Consider the following 25,133-nt stretch of genomic DNA (forward strand, 5'->3'; position numbering starts at 1 on the left):
TTTCTCTAACCCTCACCTTACAGGGTTCCCCCGCTAGTACAACTGTAAGTCTACAAACTTACCATGCTAAAATGAGGAGTTCAATTCCAATTGCTATAAGAAAACACACACACACACATGCCTCATTGGATGTAAATGTGTAAGTTTCTTGAGTGAGTATAGGTGTTGTTTTGTGAATTAAGCACAAAGCTACACAATAGGCTATCTGTGCTCTGCCAACCACGGGTATTGAAACCCGGATTTTAGCGTTGTAAGTCCGCAGACATACCGCTGAGCCACTGGGGGGGCGGCGAGTATAGGTGTCGTGAAATAGTCTGTTTGCACTCGATGTTTCGGGAACAAAGAGTTCATTCAAATAAAGGTTGAATTATAGCAAATCTTACTCTACAGTGTCTTTATTTTTACATAGTATGAATATATGATAATTAATGGATTTACTTCCATTTAAATAATTCTTAATCTTTAAATCAAGCCAACAATTTGTCAAAATTAGCTCGCAGTGACTAATGGCAAACAGTTAAACTGATTGAATTAACAATTTTTCACAGTTTTTCACCTATTTCGACAAACATTCTAATTATAAACTTTAAACAGATATTCTTCCAGACACACGTTAATCTTCAGTTTTTATAAAAAAAGTGTCGACTGTGTGTGCACGTGAAAAATAGAACATATAATTATGTACGCAGGTATTTTAATATAATTCTCTTTGTTTGACTTGTCGAAAATAGACCTGGAAAGATAAATTCCTTTTGTTTTTCACTTCTACGTTATAAGCAAACTTTCAATGGAAATTTTATTCATATGTGTATTTACTTTCTTTGTATAAACAAGGAAATGTAATTCGATTTTGTGCAAAAATGTTTTTATTTTTAAAGTACACTTAATCTTTCTATTAACATCTAAAGTATAGTTAGGGCTAAAATTAGATTTAAATCGCTAAGATAAAAATAGTACAATTAAGTTTTCCCAGTTGTATATTAACCAAAACACAACTCAACAACGCCATCTGAGATTTAATTTTTGAGATCAGCAAACTATTACGAGTATCCCTGGGCTGAGGCTCTTGGGTTTTACGAAATACATCATTGAATTATATCGTAGATTTCTAGGACACATAAACACAGACACACACGCGGGCAGAAAGAAATGTAAAACTGTTACTTTATTGTAAATTTCTTCTGGTCTTGTTTGGGGAAGAGGAAACAGTGGTCTCATATTTGGCTTTTCTATACTTGAAGGCTTTCTACGTCACGCATTAAAAGGTGCATTTAAGCCTTGTGTAACAAAAGGCTTAATTAAGTTCTATATTACATCTTAACTGGTGTGTAATATCATACAAATTAAATTGGCGTGATAATAAAGTAGTAATTCTTACTGTTTTTCTGTCTTCTCCAGAAATATTTTTGTTTTTTATACTCAACACTGAAATATAGATACGAATTTAACTTGTTTTGTGTATAAACAGTTACATTATACAGAATATATTTTAAAAATAATACGTATGTAGTTTTTGGAAACAATATTGTTGAGATAGTCTACAGATACTCTGTTGGAAACAATGGTATTGAGGTAATGTAGTAGATATACTCTGTTGGAAACAATAGTGTTGAAATGATGTACAGTTAGTTTGTTGGAAACAATGGTGTTGAGATAATGAATAGATGCTTTGTTGGAAACAATGGTGTTGAGATAATCTACAATTAGTTTGTTGTAAACAATGGTGTTGAGATAATGTACAATTAGTTTGTTGGAAACAATGGTGTTGAAATGATGTACAGTTGGTTTGTTGGAAACAATGGTGTTGAGATAATGTACAATTAGTTTGTTGGAAACAATGGTGTTGAGATAATGTACAGTTAGTTTGTTGGAAACAATGGTGTTGAGATAATGAATAGATGCTTTGTTGGAAACAATGGTGTTCAGATAATCTACAATTAGTTTGTTGTAAACAATGGTGTTGAGATAATGTACAATTAGTTTGTTGGAAACAATGGTGTTGAAATGATGTACAGTTGGTTTGTTGGAAACAATGGTGTTGAGATAATGTACAATTAGTTTGTTGGAAACAATGGTGTTGAGATAATGTACAGTTAGTTTGTTGGAAACAATGGTGTTGAGATAATGTACAGTTCGTTTGTTGGAAACAATGGTGTTCAGATAATCTACAATTAGTTTGTTGGAAACAATGGTGTTCAGATAATCTACAATTAGTTTGTTGGAAACAATGGTGTTCAGATAATCTACAATTAGTTTGTTGGAAACAATGGTGTTGAGATAATGTACAGTTAGTTTGTTGGAAACAATGGTGTTCAGATAATCTACAATTAGTTTGTTGGAAACAATGGTGTTCAGATAATGTACAGTTAGTTTGTTGGAAACAATGGTGTTGAGATAATGAATAGATGCTTTGTGGAAACAATGGTGTTGAGATAATGTACAATTAGTTTGTTGGAAACAATGGTATTGAGATAATGTACAGTTAGTTTGTTGGAAATAATGGTGTTCAGATAATGCACAATTAGTTTGTTGCAAACAATGGTTTTCAGATAATGTTCAGTTAGTTTGTTGGAAACAATGGTGTTGAGATAATGAATAGATGCTTTGTTGGAAACAATGGTGTTGAGATGATGTACAATTAGTTTGTTGGAAACAATGGTATTGAGATAATGTACAGTTAGTTTGTTGGAAACAATGGTGTTCAGATAATGTACAATTAGTTTGTTGGAAACAATGGTATTGAGATAATGTACAAATAGTTTGTTGGAAACAATGGTGTTGAGATAATGTACAATTAGTTTGTTGGAAACAATGGTGTTGAGATAATGTACAATTAGTTTGTTGGAAACAATGGTGTTCAGATAATGTACAATTAGTTTGTTGGAAACAATGGTATTGAGATAATGTACAGTTAGTTTGTTGGAAACAATGGTGTTGAGATAATGTACAATTAGTTTGTTGGAAACAATGGTGTTGAGATTGTGTACAGTTAGTTTGTTGTAAACAATGGTGTTGAGATAATGTACAATTAGTTTGTTGGAAACAATGGTGTTGAGATGATGTACAATTACTTTGTTGGAAACAATGGTATTGAGATAATGTTCAATTAGTTTTTTGAAAACAATGGTGTTGAGTTAATGTACAGATAGTTTGTTGGAAACAATGGTGTTGAGATTGTGTACAGTTAGTTTGTTGGAAACAATGGTGTTGAGATTGTGTACAGTTAGTTTGTTGTAAACAATGGTGTTGAGATAATGTACAATTAGTTTGTTGGAAACAATGGTGTTGAGATGATGTACAGTTAGTTTGTTGGAAACAATGGTGTTGAGATAATGTACAATTAGTTTTTTGAAAACAATGGTGTTGAGTTAATGTACAATTAGTTTGTTGGAAACAATGGTGTTGAGATTGTGTACAGTTAGTTTGTTGGAAACAATGGTGTTGAGATTGTGTACAGTTAGTTTGTTGTAAACAATGGTGTTGAGATAATGTACAATTAGTTTGTTGGAAACAATGGTGTTGAGATAATGTACAATTAGTTTGTTGTAAACAATGGTGTTGAGATAATGTACAGTTAGTTTGTTGGAAACAATGGTGTTGAGATTGTGTACAGTTAGTTTGTTGGAAACAATGGTGTTGAGATTGTGTACAGTTAGTTTGTTGTAAACAATGGTGTTGAGATAATGTACAATTAGTTTGTTGGAAACAATGGTGTTGAGATGATGTACAGTTAGTTTGTTGGAAACAATGGTGTTGAGATAATGTACAATTAGTTTTTTGAAAACAATGGTGTTGAGTTAATGTACAGTTAGTTTGTTGGAAACAATGGTGTTGAGATTGTGTACAGTTAGTTTGTTGGAAACAATGGTGTTGTGATTGTGTACAGTTAGTTTGTTGTAAACAATGGTGTTGAGATAATGTACAATTAGTTTGTTGTAAACAATGGTGTTGAGATAATGTACAATTAGTTTGTTGTAAACAATGGTGTTGAGATAATGTACAGTTAGTTTGTTGTAAACAATGGTGTTGAGATAATGTACAATTAGTTTGTTGTAAACAATGATGTTGAGATAATGTACAATTAGTTTGTTGTGAACAATGTTGTTGAGATAATGTACAGTTAGTTTGTTGGAAACAATGGTGTTGAGATAATGTACAATTAGTTTGTTTTAAACAATGGTGTTGAGATAATGTACAATTAGTTTGTTGTAAACAATGGTGTTGAGATAATGTACAGTTAGTTTGTTGGAAACAATGGTGTTGAGATTGTGTACAGTTAGTTTGTTGGAAACAATGGTGTTGAGATTGTGTACAGTTAGTTTGTTGTAAACAATGGTGTTGAGATAATGTACAATTAGTTTGTTGGAAACAATGGTGTTGAGATGATGTACAGTTAGTTTGTTGGAAACAATGGCGTTGAGATGATGTACAGTTAGTTTGTTGGAAACAATGGTGTTGAGATAATGTACAATTAGTTTTTTGAAAACAATGGTGTTGAGTTAATGTACAGTTAGTTTGTTGGAAACAATGGTGTTGAGATTGTGTACAGTTAGTTTGTTGGAAACAATGGTGTTGAGATTGTGTACAGTTAGTTTGTTGTAAACAATGGTGTTGAGATAATGTACAATTAGTTTGTTGTAAACAATGGTGTTGAGATAATGTACAATTAGTTTGTTGTAAACAATGGTGTTGAGATAATGTACAGTTAGTTTGTTGTAAACAATGGTGTTGAGATAATGTACAATTAGTTTGTTGTAAACAATGATGTTGAGATAATGTACAATTAGTTTGTTGTGAACAATGTTGTTGAGATAATGTACAGTTAGTTTGTTGGAAACAATGGTGTTGAGATTGTGTACAGTTAGTTTGTTGGAAACAATAGTGTTGAAATAATGTACAGTTAGTTTGTTGGAAACAATGGTGTTGAAATAATGTACAGTTAGTTTGTTGGAAACAATAGTGTTGAAATAATGTACAGTTAGTTTGTTGGAAACAATGGTGTTGAGATAATGTACAATTAGTTTGTTGGAAACAATGGTGTTGAGATAATGTACAGTTAGTTTGTTGGACACAGTGGTGTTGAGATGATGTACAGTTAGTTTGTTGGACACAGTGGTGTTGAGATGATGTACAATTAGTTTGTTGGAAACAATGGTGTTGAGATAATGTACAGTTAGTTTGTTGGAAACAATGGTGTTCAGATAATCTACAATTAGTTTGTTGGAAACAATGGTGTTCAGATAATGTACAGTTAGTTTGTTGGAAACAATGGTGTTGAGATGATGTACAATTAGTTTGTTGGAAACAATGGTATTGAGATAATGTACAGTTAGTTTGTTGGAAACAATGGTGTTGAGATAATGTACAGTTAGTTTGTTGGAAACAATGGTGTTGAGATAATGTACAATTAATTTGTTGTGAACAATGGTGTTGAGATAATGTACAATTAGTTTGTTGGAAACAATGGTGTTGAGATAATGTACAATTAGTTTGTTGGAAACAATGGTGTTCAGATAATGTACAATTAGTTTTTTGAAAAAAATGGTGTTGAGTTAATGTACAGTTAGTTTGTTGGAAACAATGGTGTTGAGATAATGTACAATTAGTTTGTTGGAAACAATGGTGTTCAGATAATGTACAATTAGTTTGTTAGAAACAATGGTATTGAGATAATGTACAGTTAGTTTGTTGGAAACAATGGTGTTGAGATAATGTACAATTAGTTTGTTGGAAACAATGGTGTTGAGATTGTGTACAGTTAGTTTGTTGTAAACAATGGTGTTGAGATAATGTACAATTAGTTTGTTGGAAACAATGGTGTTGAGATGATGTACAATTAGTTTGTTGGAAACAATGGTATTGAGATAATGTACAATTAGTTTTTTGAAAACAATGGTGTTGAGTTAATGTACAGTTAGTTTGTTGGAAACAATGGTGTTGAGATTGTGTACAGTTAGTTTGTTGTAAACAATGGTGTTGAGATAATGTACAATTAGTTTGTTGGAAACAATGGTGTTGAGATAATGTACAATTAGTTTGTTGTAAACAATGGTGTTGAGATAATGTACAGTTAGTTTGTTGGAAACAATGGTGTTGAGATTGTGTACAGTTAGTTTGTTGGAAACAATGGTGTTGAGATTGTGTACAGTTAGTTTGTTGTAAACAATGGTGTTGAGATAATGTACAATTAGTTTGTTGGAAACAATGGTGTTGAGATAATGTACAATTAGTTTGTTGTAAACAATGGTGTTGAGATAATGTACAGTTAGTTTGTTGTAAACAATGGTGTTGAGATAATGTACAATTAGTTTGTTGTAAACAATGATGTTGAGATAATGTACAATTAGTTTGTTGTGAACAATGTTGTTGAGATAATGTACAGTTAGTTTGTTGGAAACAATGGTGTTGAGATTGTGTACAGTTAGTTTGTTGGAAACAATAGTGTTGAAATAATGTACAGTTAGTTTGTTGGAAACAATGGTGTTGAAATAATGTACAGTTAGTTTGTTGGAAACAATAGTGTTGAAATAATGTACAGTTAGTTTGTTGGATACAATGGTGTTGAGATAATGTACAATTAGTTTGTTGGAAACAATGGTGTTGAGATAATGTACAGTTAGTTTGTTGGACACAGTGGTGTTGAGATGATGTACAGTTAGTTTGTTGGACACAGTGGTGTTGAGATAATGTACAGTTAGTTTGTTGGAAACAATGGTGTTGAGATAATGTACAGTTAGTTTGTTGGAAACAATGGTGTTGAGATAATGTACAATTAGTTTGTTGGAAACAATGGTATTGAGATAATGTACAATTAGTTTGTTGGAAACAATGGTGTTGAGATAATGTACAGTTAGTTTGTTGGAAACAATGGTGTTCAGATAATCTACAATTAGTTTGTTGGAAACAATGGTGTTCAGATAATGTACAGTTAGTTTGTTGGAAACAATGGTGTTGAGATGATGTACAATTAGTTTGTTGGAAACAATGGTATTGAGATAATGTACAGTTAGTTTGTTGGAAACAATGGTGTTCAGATAATGTACAGTTAGTTTGTTGGAAACAATGGTGTTGAGATAATGTACAATTAATTTGTTGTGAACAATGGTGTTGAGATTGTGTACAGTTAGTTTGTTGGAAACAATGGTGTTGAGATAATGTACAATTAGTTTGTTGGAAACAATGGTGTTCAGATAATGTACAATTAGTTTGTTGGAAACAATGGTATTGAGATAATGTACAGTTAGTTTGTTGGAAACAATGGTGTTGAGATAATGTACAATTAGTTTGTTGGACACAATGGTGTTGAAATAATGTACAGTTAGTTTGTTGGAAACAATGGTGTTGAAATAATGTACAGTTAGTTTGTTGGACACAATGGTGTTGAAATAATGTACAGTTAGTTTGTTGGAAACAATGGTGTTGAAATAATGTACAGTTAGTTTGTTGGAAACAATGGTGTTGAAATAATGTACAGTTAGTTTGTTGGACACAATGGTGTTGAAATAATGTACAGTTAGTTTGTTGGACACAGTGGTGTTGAGATAATGTACAGTTAGTTTGTTGGACACAGTGGTGTTCAAATAATTTACAGATGCTTTGTTGGACACAATGGTGTTGAAATAATGTACAGATGCTTTGTTGGACACAATGGTGTTGAAATAATGTACAGATGCTTTGTTGGACACAATGGTGTTGAAATAATGTACAGATGCTTTGTTGGACACAATGGTGTTGAAATAATGTACAGATGCTTTGTTGGACACAATGGTGTTTAGAGAAAGCATAAATGCTGTGTCATATTAGAAATAGGGGCGCTCAGATGATGTTGAAACTTTTTCTTTGAACTAATAGAGCAAAGAGGAAACATGAAACCAACAGTACGTATCGCTCAAATGTGATGTCTTATACTCAGTATTAGTGTAATATTATACATTTCTCGGCACATTCATGAAAAAACACAGCAGCTATTCATTTCGGGTTCAGTGGTTCTCTTAGGGCAGTGACCTAAACAAACCCTATTTTTGAATGTTTTGTGATTTCAAGTGATTAAAGCCTGTTATTTCTGAATTTTCACTCACGACTTAATATAGTTTTAACAGCGCAATTATTTTATGTATGTACAACACAATATCAGGTTTTGTTTGTGTTGAGTCTCTGCATTCAGCTGAGCACAGCTAGAACCGGTTTAAAACGTTTTGTCTAAGATATGAGTATGATATATCCTAAAGTGACCACTCATTTCTCTCTCTTGGTGGTTAGTATGTATTTTTCGTTATTTAACAGTTTCCTAGAAGACAATAATCATATCCATTCTAATAATAAGTTCCAACTTAAAAGTACATAGTAAAATGCAAGTTGCACTTTTCAAGCTCTTTCCTTACCTGAGGCAACTAGAAGCACGCGCGGAATGCTGTTCATTGAACAATAATCCGCAAGGTGGGGCTTCCGCGATAACTCCCCACGCGGAATTGGACTCTTCCTGGGTCGAATATGTTTGTGTTGTTTGATGACAGAGTAGCAACGTTTATCGTTATAGGCCATTCCCCCGCTGGAACGCTTGGCGAGTTGTGTTGAACGCCGGTTCCGGTGCATTTTCTATTTTTAAGAGCGTATTCTTCTTAAGTAAACAGTACTAGGACCACAGGCGAATTTTTAACTCAGCGATAGTCAAGACGTTGTAAGAAGAAATTAAAACGTTTGTTAGGTAAGTTGGGAAAAGTACCTCTAGTAACACTGTGTATCGGAGAGTTGATTGATGACTTATACGTTGCTAAGTTCCATGTTATTAACCATTGTTTACGCCTGTTTGTTAGTACTACGAGGTTTGTTCACCTTTCTTTCATTAGAACCTGAATATATAATAATATTTATGTGTGTATATATATATATATATATATATATGAGGTTCATTTTCAGAGCAACTTAACTCTTAGAAGAACACCTGTATTAACCAACTTCTTACTGTAAATACGTTTATATGTACATAATACATATTTTAATGACGTTTATAATGAGTCTTATACATTTTTAGTCTTAAGTATTAAGTTTATTCTGTCGCGATGTTAAGTTAGGTAAACTTTACCCGCGTATTCGACACTAAGTAGTTTGACAGTAAGTGAAGGTATATGTTAAGTTAGGTAAACTTTACCAGTGTGTTCAACTCTGAGTAGTTTGACAGTAAGTGAAGGTATATGTTAAGTTAGGTAAACTTTACCAGTGTGTTCAACTCTGAGTAGTTTGACAGTAAGTGAAGGTATATGTTAAGTTAGGTAAACTTTACCAGTGTGTTCAACTCTGAGTAGTTTGACAGTAAGTGAAGGTATATGTTAAGTTAGGTAAACTTTACCAGTGTGTTCAACTCTGAGTAGTTTGACAGTAAGTGAAGGTATATGTTAAGTTAGGTAAACTTTACCAGTGTGTTCAACTCTGAGTAGTTTGACAGTAAGTGAAGGTATATGTTAAGTTAGGTAAACTTTACCAGTGTGTTCAACTCTGAGTAGTTTGACAGTAAGTGAAGGTATATGTTAAGTTAGGTAAACTTTACCAGTGTGTTCAACTCTGAGTAGTTTGACAGTAAGTGAAGGTATGATATTAAGTTAGGTAAACTTTACCAGTGTGTTCAACTCTAAGCATATTGACAGTAAGTGGAGCATGATATTAAGTTAGGTAAACTTTACCAGTGTGTTCAACTCTAAGCATATTGACAGTAAGTGGAGCATGATATTAAGTTAGGTAAACTTTACCAGTGGGTTCAACTCTGAGTAGTTTGACAGTAAGTGAAGGTATGATATTAAGTTAGGTAAACTTTACCAGTGTGTTCAACTCTAAGCATATTGACAGTAAGTGGAGCATGATATTAAGTTAGGTAAACTTTACCAGTGGCTTCAACTCTGAGTAGTTTGACAGTAAGTGAAGGTATGATATTAAGTTAGGTAAACTTTACCAGTGTGTTCAACTCTAAGCATATTGACAGTAAGTGGAGCATGATATTAAGTTAGTTAAACTTTACCAGTGGGTTCAACTCTGAGTAGTTTGACAGTAAGTGAAGGTATGATATTAAGTTAGGTAAACTTTACCAGTGTGTTCAACTCTAAGCATATTGACAGTAAGTGGAGCATGATATTAAGTTAGGTAAACTTTACCAGTGTGTTCAACTCTGAGTAGTTTGACAGTAAGTGAAGGTATGATATTAAGTTAGGTAAACTTTACCAGTGTGTTCAACTCTAAGCATATTGACAGTAAGTGGAGCATGATATTAAGTTAGTTAAACTTTACCAGTGGGTTCAACTCTGAGTAGTTTGACAGTAAGTGAAGGTATGATATTAAGTTAGGTAAACTTTACCAGGGTGTTCAACTCTAAGCATATTGACAGTAAGTGGAGCATGATATTAAGTTAGGTAAACTTTACCAGTGTGTTCAACTCTGAGTTGTTTGACAGTAAGTGAAGGTATGATATTAAGTTAGGTAAACTTTACCAGTGGGTTCAACTCTGAGTAGTTTGACAGTAAGTAGAGGTATGATATTAAGTTAGGTAAACTTTACCAGTGGGTTCAACTCTGAGTAGTTTGACAGTAAGTGAAGGTATGATATTAAGTTAGGTAAACTTTACCAGTGGGTTCAACTCTGAGTAGTTTGACAGTAAGTGAAGGTATGATATTAAGTTAGGTAAACTTTACCAGTGTGTTCAACTCTAAGCATATTGACAGTAAGTGGAGCATGATATTAAGTTAGTTAAACTTTACCAGTGGGTTCAACTCTGAGTAGTTTGACAGTAAGTGAAGGTATGATATTAAGTTAGGTAAACTTTACCAGTGTGTTCAACTCTAAGCATATTGACAGTAAGTGGAGCATGATATTAAGTTAGGTAAACTTTACCAGTGGCTTCAACTCTGAGTAGTTTGACAGTAAGTGAAGGTATGATATTAAGTTAGGTAAACTTTACCAGTGTGTTCAACTCTAAGCATATTGACAGTAAGTGGAGCATGATATTAAGTTAGTTAAACTTTACCAGTGGGTTCAACTCTGAGTAGTTTGACAGTAAGTGAAGGTATGATATTAAGTTAGGTAAACTTTACCAGTGTGTTCAACTCTAAGCATATTGACAGTAAGTGGAGCATGATATTAAGTTAGGTAAACTTTACCAGTGTGTTCAACTCTGAGTAGTTTGACAGTAAGTGAAGGTATGATATTAAGTTAGGTAAACTTTACCAGTGTGTTCAACTCTAAGCATATTGACAGTAAGTGGAGCATGATATTAAGTTAGTTAAACTTTACCAGTGGGTTCAACTCTGAGTAGTTTGACAGTAAGTGAAGGTATGATATTAAGTTAGGTAAACTTTACCAGGGTGTTCAACTCTAAGCATATTGACAGTAAGTGGAGCATGATATTAAGTTAGGTAAACTTTACCAGTGTGTTCAACTCTGAGTTGTTTGACAGTAAGTGAAGGTATGATATTAAGTTAGGTAAACTTTACCAGTGGGTTCAACTCTGAGTAGTTTGACAGTAAGTAGAGGTATGATATTAAGTTAGGTAAACTTTACCAGTGGGTTCAACTCTGAGTAGTTTGACAGTAAGTGAAGGTATGATATTAAGTTAGGTAAACTTTACCAGTGGGTTCAACTCTGAGTAGTTTGACAGTAAGTGAAGGTATGATATTAAGTTAGGTAAACTTTACCAGTGTGTTCAACTCTAAGCATATTGACAGTAAGTGGAGCATGATATTAAGTTAGGTAAACTTTACCAGTGTGTTCAACTCTGAGTAGTTTGACAGTAAGTGAAGGTATGATATTAAGTTAGGTAAACTTTACCAGTGTTGAGCTCTAAGTAGTTTGACAGTAAGTGAAGGTATGATATTAAGTTAGGTAAACTTTACCAGTGTGTTCAACTCTAAGCATATTGACAGTAAGTGGAGCATGATATTAATTTAGGTAAACTTTACCAGTGTGTTCAACTCTAAGTAGTTTGACAGTAAGTGAAGGTATGATATTAAGTTAGGTAAACTTTACCAGTGTGTTCAACTCTGAGTAGTTTGACAGTAAGTGAAGGTATGATATTAAGTTAGGTAAACTTTACCAGTGTGTTCAACTCTGAGTAGTTTGACAGTAAGTAGAGGTATGATATTAAGTTAGGTAAACTTTACCAGTGTTGAGCTCTAAGTAGTTTGACAATAAGTGAAGGTATGATATTAAATTAGGTAAACTTTACCAGTGTGTTCAACTCTGAGTAGTTTCACAGTAAGTGAAGGTATGATATTAAGTTAGGTAAACTTTACCAGTGGGTTCAACTCTGAGTAGTTTGACAATAAGTGAAGGTATGATATTAAGTTAGGTAAACTTTACCAGTGTGTTCAACTCTAAGCATTTTGAGAGTAAGTGGAGCATGATATTAAGTTAGGTAAACTTTACCAGTGGGTTCAACTCTAAGCATATTGACAGTAAGTGAAGCATGACATTAAGTTAGGTAAACTTTACCAGTGGGTTCAACTCTGAGTAGTTTGACAGTAAGTGGAGCATGACATTAAGTTAGGTAAACTTTACCAGTGGGTTCAACTCTGAGTAGTTTGACAGTAAGTGAAGGTATGATATTAAGTTAGGTAAACTTTACCAGTGGGTTCAACTCTAAGCATATTGACAGTAAGTGGAGCATGACATTAAGTTAGGTAAACTTTACCAGTGGGTTCAACTCTGAGTAGTTTGACAGTAAGTGATGGTATGATATTAAGTTAGGTAAACTTTACCAGTGGGTTCAACTCTAAGCATATTGACAGTAAGTGGAGCATGACATTAAGTTAGGTAAACTTTACCAGTGGGTTCAACTCTGAGTAGTTTGACAGTAAGTGAAGGTATGATATTAAGTTAGGTAAACTTTACCAGTGTGTTCAACTCTAAGCATATTGATAGTAAGTGGAGCATAATATTAAGTTAGGTAAGCTTTACCAGTGTGTTCAACTCTAAGCATATTGACAGTAAGTGGAGCATGATATTAAGTTAGGTAAACTTTACCAGTGTGTTCAACTCTGAATAGTTTGACAGTAAGTGGAGCATGATATTAAGTTAGGTAAACTTTACCAGTGTGTTCAACTCTGAATAGTTTGACAGTAAGTGGAGCATGATATTAAGTTAGGTAAACTTTACCAGTGTGTTCAACTCTGAGTAGTTTGACAATAAGTGAAGGTATGATATTAAGTTAGGTAAACTTTACCAGTGTGTTCAACTCTAAGCATATTAACAGTAAGTGGAGCATGATATTAAGTTAGGTAAACTTTACCAGTGGGTTCAACTCTGAGTAGTTGACAGTAAGTGAAGGTATGATATTAAGTTAGGTAAACTTTACCAGTGTGTTCAACTCTAAGCATATTGACAGTAAGTGGAGCATGACATTAAGTTAGGTAAACTTTACCAGTGGGTTCAACTCTGAGTAGTTTGACAGTAAGTGAAGGTATGATATTAAGTTAGGTAAACTTTACTAGTGTGTTCAACTCTAAGCATATTGATAGTAAGTGGAGCATAATATTAAGTTAGGTAAGCTTTACCAGTGTGTTCAACTCTAAGCATATTGACAGTAAGTGGAGCATGATATTAAGTTAGGTAAACTTTACCAGTGTGTTCAACTCTGAATAGTTTGACAGTAAGTGGAGCATGATATTAAGTTAGGTAAACTTTACCAGTGTGTTCAACTCTAAGTAGTTTGACAATAAGTGAAGGTATGATATTAAGTTAGGTAAACTTTACCAGTGTGTTCAACTCTAAGCATATTGACAGTAAGTGGAGCATGATATTAAGTTAGGTAAACTTTACTAGTGGGTTCAACTCTGAGTAGTTTCACAGTAAGTGAAGGTATGATATTAAGTTAGGTAAACTTTACCAGTGTGTTCAACTCTGAGTAGTTTGACAGTAAGTAGAGGTATGATATTAAGTTAGGTAAACTTTACCAGTGTGTTCAACTCTGAGTAGTTTGACAATAAGTGAAGGTATGATATTAAGTTAGGTAAGCTTTACCAGTGTGTTCAACTCTGAGTAGTTTGACAATAAGTGAAGGTATGATATTAAGTTAGGTAAACTTTACCAGTGTGTTCAACTCTGAGTAGTTTGACAGTAAGTAGAGGTATGATATTAAGTTAGGTAAACTTTACCAGTTTTGAGCTCTAAGTAGTTTGACAATAAGTGAAGGTATGATATTTAGTTAGGTAAACTTTACCAGTGTGTTCAACGCTAAGCATATTGACAGTAAGTGGAGTATGGTATTAAGTTAGGTAAACTTTACCAGTGGGTTCAACTCTGAGTAATTTGACAGTAACTGAAGGTATGATATTAAGTTAGGTAAACTTTACCAGTGTGTTCAACTCTAAGCATATTGACAGTAAGTGGAGCATGATATTAAGTTAGGTAAACTTTACCAGTGTTGAGCTCTAAGTAGTTTGACAATAAGTGAAGGTATGATATTAAGTTAGGTAAACTTTACCAGTGGGTTCAACTCTGAGTAATTTGACAGTAACTGAAGGTATGATATTAAGTTAGGTAAACTTTACCAGTGTGTTCAACTCTAAGCATATTGACAGTAAGTGGAGCATGATATTAAGTTAGGTAAACTTTACCAGTGTTGAGCTCTAAGTAGTTTGACAGTAAGTGAAGGTATGATATTAAGTTAGGTAAACTTTACCAGTGTGTTCAACTCTAAGCATATTGACAGTAAGTGGAGCATGGTATTAAGTTAGGTAAACTTTACCAGTGGGTTCAACTCTGAGTAATTTGACAGTAACTGAAGGTATGATATTAAGTTAGGTAAACTTTACCAGTGTGTTCAACTCTGAGTAGTTTGACAGTAAGTAGAGGTATGATATTAAGTTAGGTAAACTTTACCAGTTTTGAGCTCTAAGTAGTTTGACAATAAGTGAAGGTATGATATTTAGTTAGGTAAACTTTACCAGTGTGTTCAACGCTAAGCATATTGACAGTAAGTGGAGCATGATATTAAGTTAGGTAAACTTTACCAGTGGGTTCAACTCTGAGTAGTTTGACAGTAAGTGAAGGTATGATATTAAGTTAGGTAAACTTTACCAGTGTGTTCAACTCTAAGCATATTGACAGTAAGTGGAGCATGATATTAAGTTAGGTAAACTTTACCAGTGGCTTCAACTCTGAGTAGTTTGACAGTAAGTGAAGGTATGATATTAAGTTAGGTAAACTTTACCAGTGTGTTCAACTCTAAGCATATTGACAGTAAGTGGAGCATGATATTAAGTTAGTTAAACTTTACCAGTGGGTTCAACTCTGAGTAGTTTGACAGTAAGTGAAGGTATGATATTAAGTTAGGTAAACTTTACCAGTGTGTTCAACTCTAAGCATATTGACAGTAAGTGGAGCATGATATTAAGTTAGGTAAACTTTACCAGTGTGTTCAACTCTGAGTAGTTTGACAGTAAGTGAAGGTATGATATTAAGTTAGGTAAACTTTACCAGTGTGTTCAACTCTAAGCATATTGACAGTAAGTGGAGCATGATATTAAGTTAGTTAAACTTTACCAGTGGGTTCAACTCTGAGTAGTTTGACAGTAAGTGAAGGTATGATATTAAGTTAGGTAAACTTTACCAGGGTGTTCAACTCTAAGCATATTGACAGTAAGTGGAGCATGATATTAAGTTAGGTAAACTTTACCAGTGTGTTCAACTCTGAGTTGTTTGACAGTAAGTGAAGGTATGATATTAAGTTAGGTAAACTTTACCAGTGGGTTCAACTCTGAGTAGTTTGACAGTAAGTAGAGGTATGATATTAAGTTAGGTAAACTTTACCAGTGGGTTCAACTCTGAGTAGTTTGACAGTAAGTGAAGGTATGATATTAAGTTAGGTAAACTTTACCAGTGGGTTCAACTCTGAGTAGTTTGACAGTAAGTGAAGGTATGATATTAAGTTAGGTAAACTTTACCAGTGTGTTCAACTCTAAGCATATTGACAGTAAGTGGAGCATGATATTAAGTTAGTTAAACTTTACCAGTGGGTTCAACTCTGAGTAGTTTGACAGTAAGTGAAGGTATGATATTAAGTTAGGTAAACTTTACCAGTGTGTTCAACTCTAAGCATATTGACAGTAAGTGGAGCATGATATTAAGTTAGGTAAACTTTACCAGTGGCTTCAACTCTGAGTAGTTTGACAGTAAGTGAAGGTATGATATTAAGTTAGGTAAACTTTACCAGTGTGTTCAACTCTAAGCATATTGACAGTAAGTGGAGCATGATATTAAGTTAGTTAAACTTTACCAGTGGGTTCAACTCTGAGTAGTTTGACAGTAAGTGAAGGTATGATATTAAGTTAGGTAAACTTTACCAGTGTGTTCAACTCTAAGCATATTGACAGTAAGTGGAGCATGATATTAAGTTAGGTAAACTTTACCAGTGTGTTCAACTCTGAGTAGTTTGACAGTAAGTGAAGGTATGATATTAAGTTAGGTAAACTTTACCAGTGTGTTCAACTCTAAGCATATTGACAGTAAGTGGAGCATGATATTAAGTTAGTTAAACTTTACCAGTGGGTTCAACTCTGAGTAGTTTGACAGTAAGTGAAGGTATGATATTAAGTTAGGTAAACTTTACCAGGGTGTTCAACTCTAAGCATATTGACAGTAAGTGGAGCATGATATTAAGTTAGGTAAACTTTACCAGTGTGTTCAACTCTGAGTTGTTTGACAGTAAGTGAAGGTATGATATTAAGTTAGGTAAACTTTACCAGTGGGTTCAACTCTGAGTAGTTTGACAGTAAGTAGAGGTATGATATTAAGTTAGGTAAACTTTACCAGTGGGTTCAACTCTGAGTAGTTTGACAGTAAGTGAAGGTATGATATTAAGTTAGGTAAACTTTACCAGTGGGTTCAACTCTGAGTAGTTTGACAGTAAGTGAAGGTATGATATTAAGTTAGGTAAACTTTACCAGTGTGTTCAACTCTAAGCATATTGACAGTAAGTGGAGCATGATATTAAGTTAGGTAAACTTTACCAGTGTGTTCAACTCTGAGTAGTTTGACAGTAAGTGAAGGTATGATATTAAGTTAGGTAAACTTTACCAGTGTTGAGCTCTAAGTAGTTTGACAGTAAGTGAAGGTATGATATTAAGTTAGGTAAACTTTACCAGTGTGTTCAACTCTAAGCATATTGACAGTAAGTGGAGCATGATATTAATTTAGGTAAACTTTACCAGTGTGTTCAACTCTAAGTAGTTTGACAGTAAGTGAAGGTATGATATTAAGTTAGGTAAACTTTACCAGTGTGTTCAACTCTGAGTAGTTTGACAGTAAGTGAAGGTATGATATTAAGTTAGGTAAACTTTACCAGTGTGTTCAACTCTGAGTAGTTTGACAGTAAGTAGAGGTATGATATTAAGTTAGGTAAACTTTACCAGTGTTGAGCTCTAAGTAGTTTGACAATAAGTGAAGGTATGATATTAAATTAGGTAAACTTTACCAGTGTGTTCAACTCTGAGTAGTTTCACAGTAAGTGAAGGTATGATATTAAGTTAGGTAAACTTTACCAGTGGGTTCAACTCTGAGTAGTTTGACAATAAGTGAAGGTATGATATTAAGTTAGGTAAACTTTACCAGTGTGTTCAACTCTAAGCATTTTGAGAGTAAGTGGAGCATGATATTAAGTTAGGTAAACTTTACCAGTGGGTTCAACTCTAAGCATATTGACAGTAAGTGAAGCATGACATTAAGTTAGGTAAACTTTACCAGTGGGTTCAACTCTGAGTAGTTTGACAGTAAGTGGAGCATGACATTAAGTTAGGTAAACTTTACCAGTGGGTTCAACTCTGAGTAGTTTGACAGTAAGTGAAGGTATGATATTAAGTTAGGTAAACTTTACCAGTGGGTTCAACTCTAAGCATATTGACAGTAAGTGGAGCATGACATTAAGTTAGGTAAACTTTACCAGTGGGTTCAACTCTGAGTAGTTTGACAGTAAGTGATGGTATGATATTAAGTTAGGTAAACTTTACCAGTGGGTTCAACTCTAAGCATATTGACAGTAAGTGGAGCATGACATTAAGTTAGGTAAACTTTACCAGTGGGTTCAACTCTGAGTAGTTTGACAGTAAGTGAAGGTATGATATTAAGTTAGGTAAACTTTACCAGTGTGTTCAACTCTAAGCATATTGATAGTAAGTGGAGCATAATATTAAGTTAGGTAAGCTTTACCAGTGTGTTCAACTCTAAGCATATTGACAGTAAGTGGAGCATGATATTAAGTTAGGTAAACTTTACCAGTGTGTTCAACTCTGAATAGTTTGACAGTAAGTGGAGCATGATATTAAGTTAGGTAAACTTTACCAGTGTGTTCAACTCTGAATAGTTTGACAGTAAGTGGAGCATGATATTAAGTTAGGTAAACTTTACCAGTGTGTTCAACTCTGAGTAGTTTGACAATAAGTGAAGGTATGATATTAAGTTAGGTAAACTTTACCAGTGTGTTCAACTCTAAGCATATTAACAGTAAGTGGAGCATGATATTAAGTTAGGTAAACTTTACCAGTGGGTTCAACTCTGAGTAGTTGACAGTAAGTGAAGGTATGATATTAAGTTAGGTAAACTTTACCAGTGTGTTCAACTCTAAGCATATTGACAGTAAGTGGAGCATGACATTAAGTTAGGTAAACTTTACCAGTGGGTTCAACTCTGAGTAGTTTGACAGTAAGTGAAGGTATGATATTAAGTTAGGTAAACTTTACTAGTGTGTTCAACTCTAAGCATATTGATAGTAAGTGGAGCATAATATTAAGTTAGGTAAGCTTTACCAGTGTGTTCAACTCTAAGCATATTGACAGTAAGTGGAGCATGATATTAAGTTAGGTAAACTTTACCAGTGTGTTCAACTCTGAATAGTTTGACAGTAAGTGGAGCATGATATTAAGTTAGGTAAACTTTACCAGTGTGTTCAACTCTAAGTAGTTTGACAATAAGTGAAGGTATGATATTAAGTTAGGTAAACTTTACCAGTGTGTTCAACTCTAAGCATATTGACAGTAAGTGGAGCATGATATTAAGTTAGGTAAACTTTACTAGTGGGTTCAACTCTGAGTAGTTTCACAGTAAGTGAAGGTATGATATTAAGTTAGGTAAACTTTACCAGTGTGTTCAACTCTGAGTAGTTTGACAGTAAGTAGAGGTATGATATTAAGTTAGGTAAACTTTACCAGTGTGTTCAACTCTGAGTAGTTTGACAATAAGTGAAGGTATGATATTAAGTTAGGTAAGCTTTACCAGTGTGTTCAACTCTGAGTAGTTTGACAATAAGTGAAGGTATGATATTAAGTTAGGTAAACTTTACCAGTGTGTTCAACTCTGAGTAGTTTGACAGTAAGTAGAGGTATGATATTAAGTTAGGTAAACTTTACCAGTTTTGAGCTCTAAGTAGTTTGACAATAAGTGAAGGTATGATATTTAGTTAGGTAAACTTTACCAGTGTGTTCAACGCTAAGCATATTGACAGTAAGTGGAGTATGGTATTAAGTTAGGTAAACTTTACCAGTGGGTTCAACTCTGAGTAATTTGACAGTAACTGAAGGTATGATATTAAGTTAGGTAAACTTTACCAGTGTGTTCAACTCTAAGCATATTGACAGTAAGTGGAGCATGATATTAAGTTAGGTAAACTTTACCAGTGTTGAGCTCTAAGTAGTTTGACAATAAGTGAAGGTATGATATTAAGTTAGGTAAACTTTACCAGTGGGTTCAACTCTGAGTAATTTGACAGTAACTGAAGGTATGATATTAAGTTAGGTAAACTTTACCAGTGTGTTCAACTCTAAGCATATTGACAGTAAGTGGAGCATGATATTAAGTTAGGTAAACTTTACCAGTGTTGAGCTCTAAGTAGTTTGACAGTAAGTGAAGGTATGATATTAAGTTAGGTAAACTTTACCAGTGTGTTCAACTCTAAGCATATTGACAGTAAGTGGAGCATGGTATTAAGTTAGGTAAACTTTACCAGTGGGTTCAACTCTGAGTAATTTGACAGTAACTGAAGGTATGATATTAAGTTAGGTAAACTTTACCAGTGTGTTCAACTCTGAGTAGTTTGACAGTAAGTAGAGGTATGATATTAAGTTAGGTAAACTTTACCAGTTTTGAGCTCTAAGTAGTTTGACAATAAGTGAAGGTATGATATTTAGTTAGGTAAACTTTACCAGTGTGTTCAACGCTAAGCATATTGACAGTAAGTGGAGCATGATATTAAGTTAGGTAAACTTTACCAGTGGGTTCAACTCTGAGTAGTTTGACAGTAAGTAGAGGTATGATATTTATCATTTTATTTTGATTTCAACAACAATTATTCGTTTGTTTGTTATGTGTTGTATATCTTTTGTTTGTTTCTATAATACCATGTTATGTGTTGTATATCTTTTGTTTGTTTCTATAATACCGTGTTATGTGTCTGTATCTCATACTGTTAGAGCAACATGTGCTACGTATATATATATATCAAAAGTTTTATCTTTTGTTACATTTTTATGTTTGTTACATATATATAACTTTTACTTCCTTGGTGTCAACAGGAATAAAGTATATTTCATTAACTGTAGTGAACGTATTATTACGTGTGTTACGTATCGTAAATATTCCTCTATTGTTGCTATAGCACATAATAAAAGTGTTACCTTTGTTGTTAGTTGTATAGACAAAGGAATATAAAGTATTACATATGTAAAGATTAGAGCGTATAGGATACTACCTATGTTATCTTTACAGCTGCACGTGCAATTTAAACAGCTGTTGTATTATGCATACAAGATGGTTCACGTGTTTCTACTTACGTAATAAAAGTAAATAATGCTTGTTTTCTGTTCACATTCTTCGTCACGGCGAGTTTCAAGTAGTCGTCACGATCAGTGTTGTCGAGAAAACCCACTTGTAGAGAAATATATATGTAAAAACGGCTCGTTTGGGTTGAGAAAATATTTTACGTAGAGGAGCGAACAACGTTTCGACCTTCTTCGGTCATCGTCAGGTCGAAACGTTGTTCGCTCCTCTATGTAACAAATTTCCTCAACCCAAACGAGCCGTTTTTACATATATATTTATCGTCACGGTGTTTACAGATTTACCTATTTAGTCTAAAAGTTATTTTTTTAGAAGCTCAGTTCTACCATTTCGTAAGTAGAAAGATTATGTTTTATTAACCGTGGCGCATGTGCAATAGCTCCTCCTGTGACGTATTCATAACGTCATATCTGCACCCTGAAAATGGAGAAAAATAAAGTTCTCCATGACAGGAAACGGGAAATTCGTGACTCTTGTTGCAAATCTAAATGCACGCAGGATAAAAATTTCGCGAAGTTGAGGGTTGCATATCGTGTAATAAAAAACGTTTTCTAGTATCATAAAAGCAAGAGTTCCATTATAGTATGATAGTGTAGAATCGTACCGTGGGAAATAGTAACAATTGGTTTAACATACCTTCAAGAAGCCACTATTTTTATGTAAGTGGGAATATATTGTCGATACCCATAACATGACCTAGGTTATTAGTGGATCCTGAACGTACGAACGCAAATTAATATATTAAATGATCTCTTTTCAGGCTGTTTAATCGTTAAACATACTTTTAATCCATATATTCTTAAAACCGTGGTAAAGAATTCAACCTTGTTTTTCAATTGTTGTATTTCATCGTAAAAGTTGGATACAAATTATCAGAAGTTGCTGATGAAGTAGACACGTCCACCCTGTTCTTCGCTTCAGACGTGTCACTTGTTTATGATGCCACGCGATGGTCTCTGATGAAAATTACTGATATTTGTCTACCCCGTTGTCTAACTCCTTTCAAGACGCATCGCTGTAGACGGATTTATATTTTGTCCCTGAAGTTGTACAAGTCTTAGGAAGACATATCTATAAATAAAAACGCTATGTGTGTAAGACTGGCTACTGAACTTGTAATAAAGGAACCAAACACAATAGCGATGGAAGTGAAAACTTCTATTGACTCTGTTAATGATCCTATACCAGACTAAGCTATGGAGAATAAAAGAAATATTACTGGCTTCTCAAGTTTCGACAGACAAAGTGAGAAAGTGGCCAAGGGGGTTAAGGCGTTCGAGTCGTAATCTGAAGGTCGCGGGTTTGAATCCCCATCGCACCAAACATGCTCGTCCTTTCAGCCGTGGGGGCGTTATAATGTTACAGTTAATCCCACTATTCCTTGGTAAAAGAGAAGCCCAAGACTTGGCAGTGGGTGGTGATGACTATCTCCCTTCCCTCTAATCTTAAACTGCTAAAATAGGGACGGTTAGCGCAGATAGCCCTTGAGTAGCTTTGCGCGAAATTCAAAACGAACAAACAAACAGTTAGCAATAATTTTTCCACCAATACGTGTTTTTTACTTTTTCAAAAGATGGCGTGGATGGGTTACTAGGTTATAGAATATATTCTAAAGTTTTATAATTTTTACATAAAACAAGAATAGAATAGATAGTCAAACATCGCGAAGACTGTTTTGACAAAAACTTTACAAATATGACCTTTGTACTCCAGATAATCTTAAAAGATATTTTATTTTAACCAACATTTCGCTTTTGCTGATAAACCCACAAAGGCGAAATGTTGATAGAAAAAATAATTATTTTGGAATAATATTAGGTGTGACGATCTTTTTTAAACTTTATATTAAGATGTATAAATCCCTCCAGTATGCTCTACAAATACTGAAAGAATGTTTTCCTCTATTAAATGATAATAAAATTATGGTTATTACTAGAACTAAGAATATGTTAGGCCTGTTGAAGAAAGAGTCTCGTAATTGGCTTTTCATCGGTTTTCCTCTTCTGGACGCTCTATATAGCTGAAAAGCGGCATATACACCAGAGATATTGTGACTATACTAGGAAGCTTTTCGTATCCAGCTTACGATGACCTATATAGAAGAAAATCTAAATGACTTTTGTATTGCTTTAATACTGTCGTTGCGCCATTCATACATAGAAAGTGTTAACGTACCTTCCGATTACTGTAGGTACAACTGTTTCCAAATATTTAACACATATAACCAATACGTATCTTTACTCACAAGACAATTAAATATGTGCACATCTACATGTAAATACATGTATAGCATATTAAATATGCACATATCTATATATATATAACATACATGGTTTATATACACGTATAACCTAGACATAACATTAGACATAAAGTTGGTACTGCTATTGTTAATATACCCAGTATGTGTCACACATAAGCTTGGTACTGTTATTGTCACTATATACAGTAAGTGTTAGATATATAGTTGGTACTGCTATTGTTACTTTATTCAGTATATGCTAGACATAACGTTGGTACTGGTGTTGTTACTATATTCAGTATGTGTTAGACATAAAGTTGCTACTGGTGTTGTTACTATATTCAGTATGTGTTGGACATAAAGTTGATACTGTTATTATCCAGTTTATGTTAGACATAAAGTTGGTACCGTTATTGTCACTATATACAGTAGGTGTTAGACATAAAGTTGATACTGTTATTGTCCAGATTATGTTAGACATAAAGTTGGTACCGTCATTGTCACTATATACAGTAGGTGTTAGACATAAAGTTGGTACCGTCATTGTCACTATATACAGTAGGTGTTAGACATAAAGTTGGTACTGCTATTGTCCAGTTTATGTTAGACATAAAGTTGGTACTGCTATTGTTACTATAGCCAGTATGTGTCACACGTTAGGTTGGTACTGTTATTGTCACTATATACAGTAGGTGTTAGACATAAAGTTGGTACTGCTATTGTTACTATAGCCAGTATGTGTCACACGTAAGGTTGGTACTGTTATTGTCACTATATACAGTAGGTGTTAGACATAAAGTTGGTACTGCTATTATTACTATAGCCAGTATGTGTCACACGTAAGGTTGGTACTGTTATTGTCACTATATACAGGAGGTGTTAGACATAAAGTTGGTACTGCTATTGTTACTATAGCTAGTATGTGTCACACGTAAGGTTGGTACTGTTATTGTTACTATAGCCAGTATGTGTTAGATATCTCACAGTCAAAAGTGTTCCATGTGTTTGCACCACCATGGTGTATTATTCCATATGTTTCAAAGTTTTACTGTTATTGTCACTATATACAGTAGGTGTTAGACATAAAGTTGGTACTGCTATTGTTACTATATACAGTAGGTGTTAGACATAAAGTTGGTACTGCTATTGTTACTTTTGCCAGTATGTGTCACACGTAAGGTTGGTACTGTTATTGTCACTATATACAGTAGGTGTTAGACATAAAGTTGGTACTGCTATTGTTACTATAGCCAGTATGTGTCACACGTAAGGTTGGTACTGTTATTGTCACTATATACAGGAGGTGTTAGACATAAAGTTGGTACTGCTATTGTTACTATAGCCAGTATGTGTCACACGTAAGGTTGGTACTGTTATTGTCACTATATACAGTAGGTGTTAGACATAAAGTTGGTACTGCTATTGTTACTATAGCCAGTATGTGTTAGATATCTCACAGTCAGAAGTGTTCCATGTGTTTGCACCACCATGGTGTATTATTCCATATGTTTCAAAGTTTTACTGTTATTGTCACTATATACAGTAGGTGTTAGACATAAAGTTGGTACTGCTATTGTTACTATAGCCAGTATGTGTTAGATATCTCACAGTCAGAAGTGTTCCATGTGTTTGCACCACCATGGTGTATTATTCCACATGTTTCAAAGTTTTACTGTTATTGTCACTATATACAGTAGGTGTTAGACATAAAGTTGGTACTGCTATTGTTACTATAGCCAGTATGTGTCACACGTAAGGTTGGTACTGTTATTGTCACTATATACAGGAGGTGTTAGACATAAAGTTGGTACTGCTATTGTTACTATAGCCAGTATGTGTCACACGTAAGGTTGGTACTGTTATTGTTACTATAGCCAGTATGTGTTAGATATCTCACAGTCAAAAGTGTTCCATGTGTTTGCACCACCATGGTGTATTATTCCATATGTTTCAAAGTTTTACTGTTATTGTCACTATATACAGTAGGTGTTAGACATAAAGTTGGTACTGCTATTGTTACTATAGCCAGTATGTGTTAGATATCTCACAGTCAGAAGTGTTCCATGTGTTTGCACCACCATGGTGT

At 33.9% G+C, this 25,133-nt stretch overlaps 1 protein-coding gene across 1 annotated transcript in view; it reads left to right on the plus strand.

Annotated features, from left to right (window-relative positions):
• The first annotated feature begins 8,531 nt into the window (after positions 1-8,531).
• The window catches only part of LOC143237849 (rhomboid-related protein 2-like), a 161,715-nt gene continuing 145,113 nt past the window's right edge, over positions 8,532-25,133 (plus strand). The window contains exon 1 of the mRNA XM_076477523.1: positions 8,532-8,704. The gene's annotated coding sequence lies outside the window, so the exon portion shown is untranslated. The remainder of the gene's footprint in view (positions 8,705-25,133) is intronic.

This window comes from Tachypleus tridentatus, chromosome 13 (assembly GCF_004210375.1).
Source record: "Tachypleus tridentatus isolate NWPU-2018 chromosome 13, ASM421037v1, whole genome shotgun sequence".
Lineage (NCBI taxonomy): Eukaryota > Metazoa > Arthropoda > Merostomata > Xiphosura > Limulidae > Tachypleus > Tachypleus tridentatus.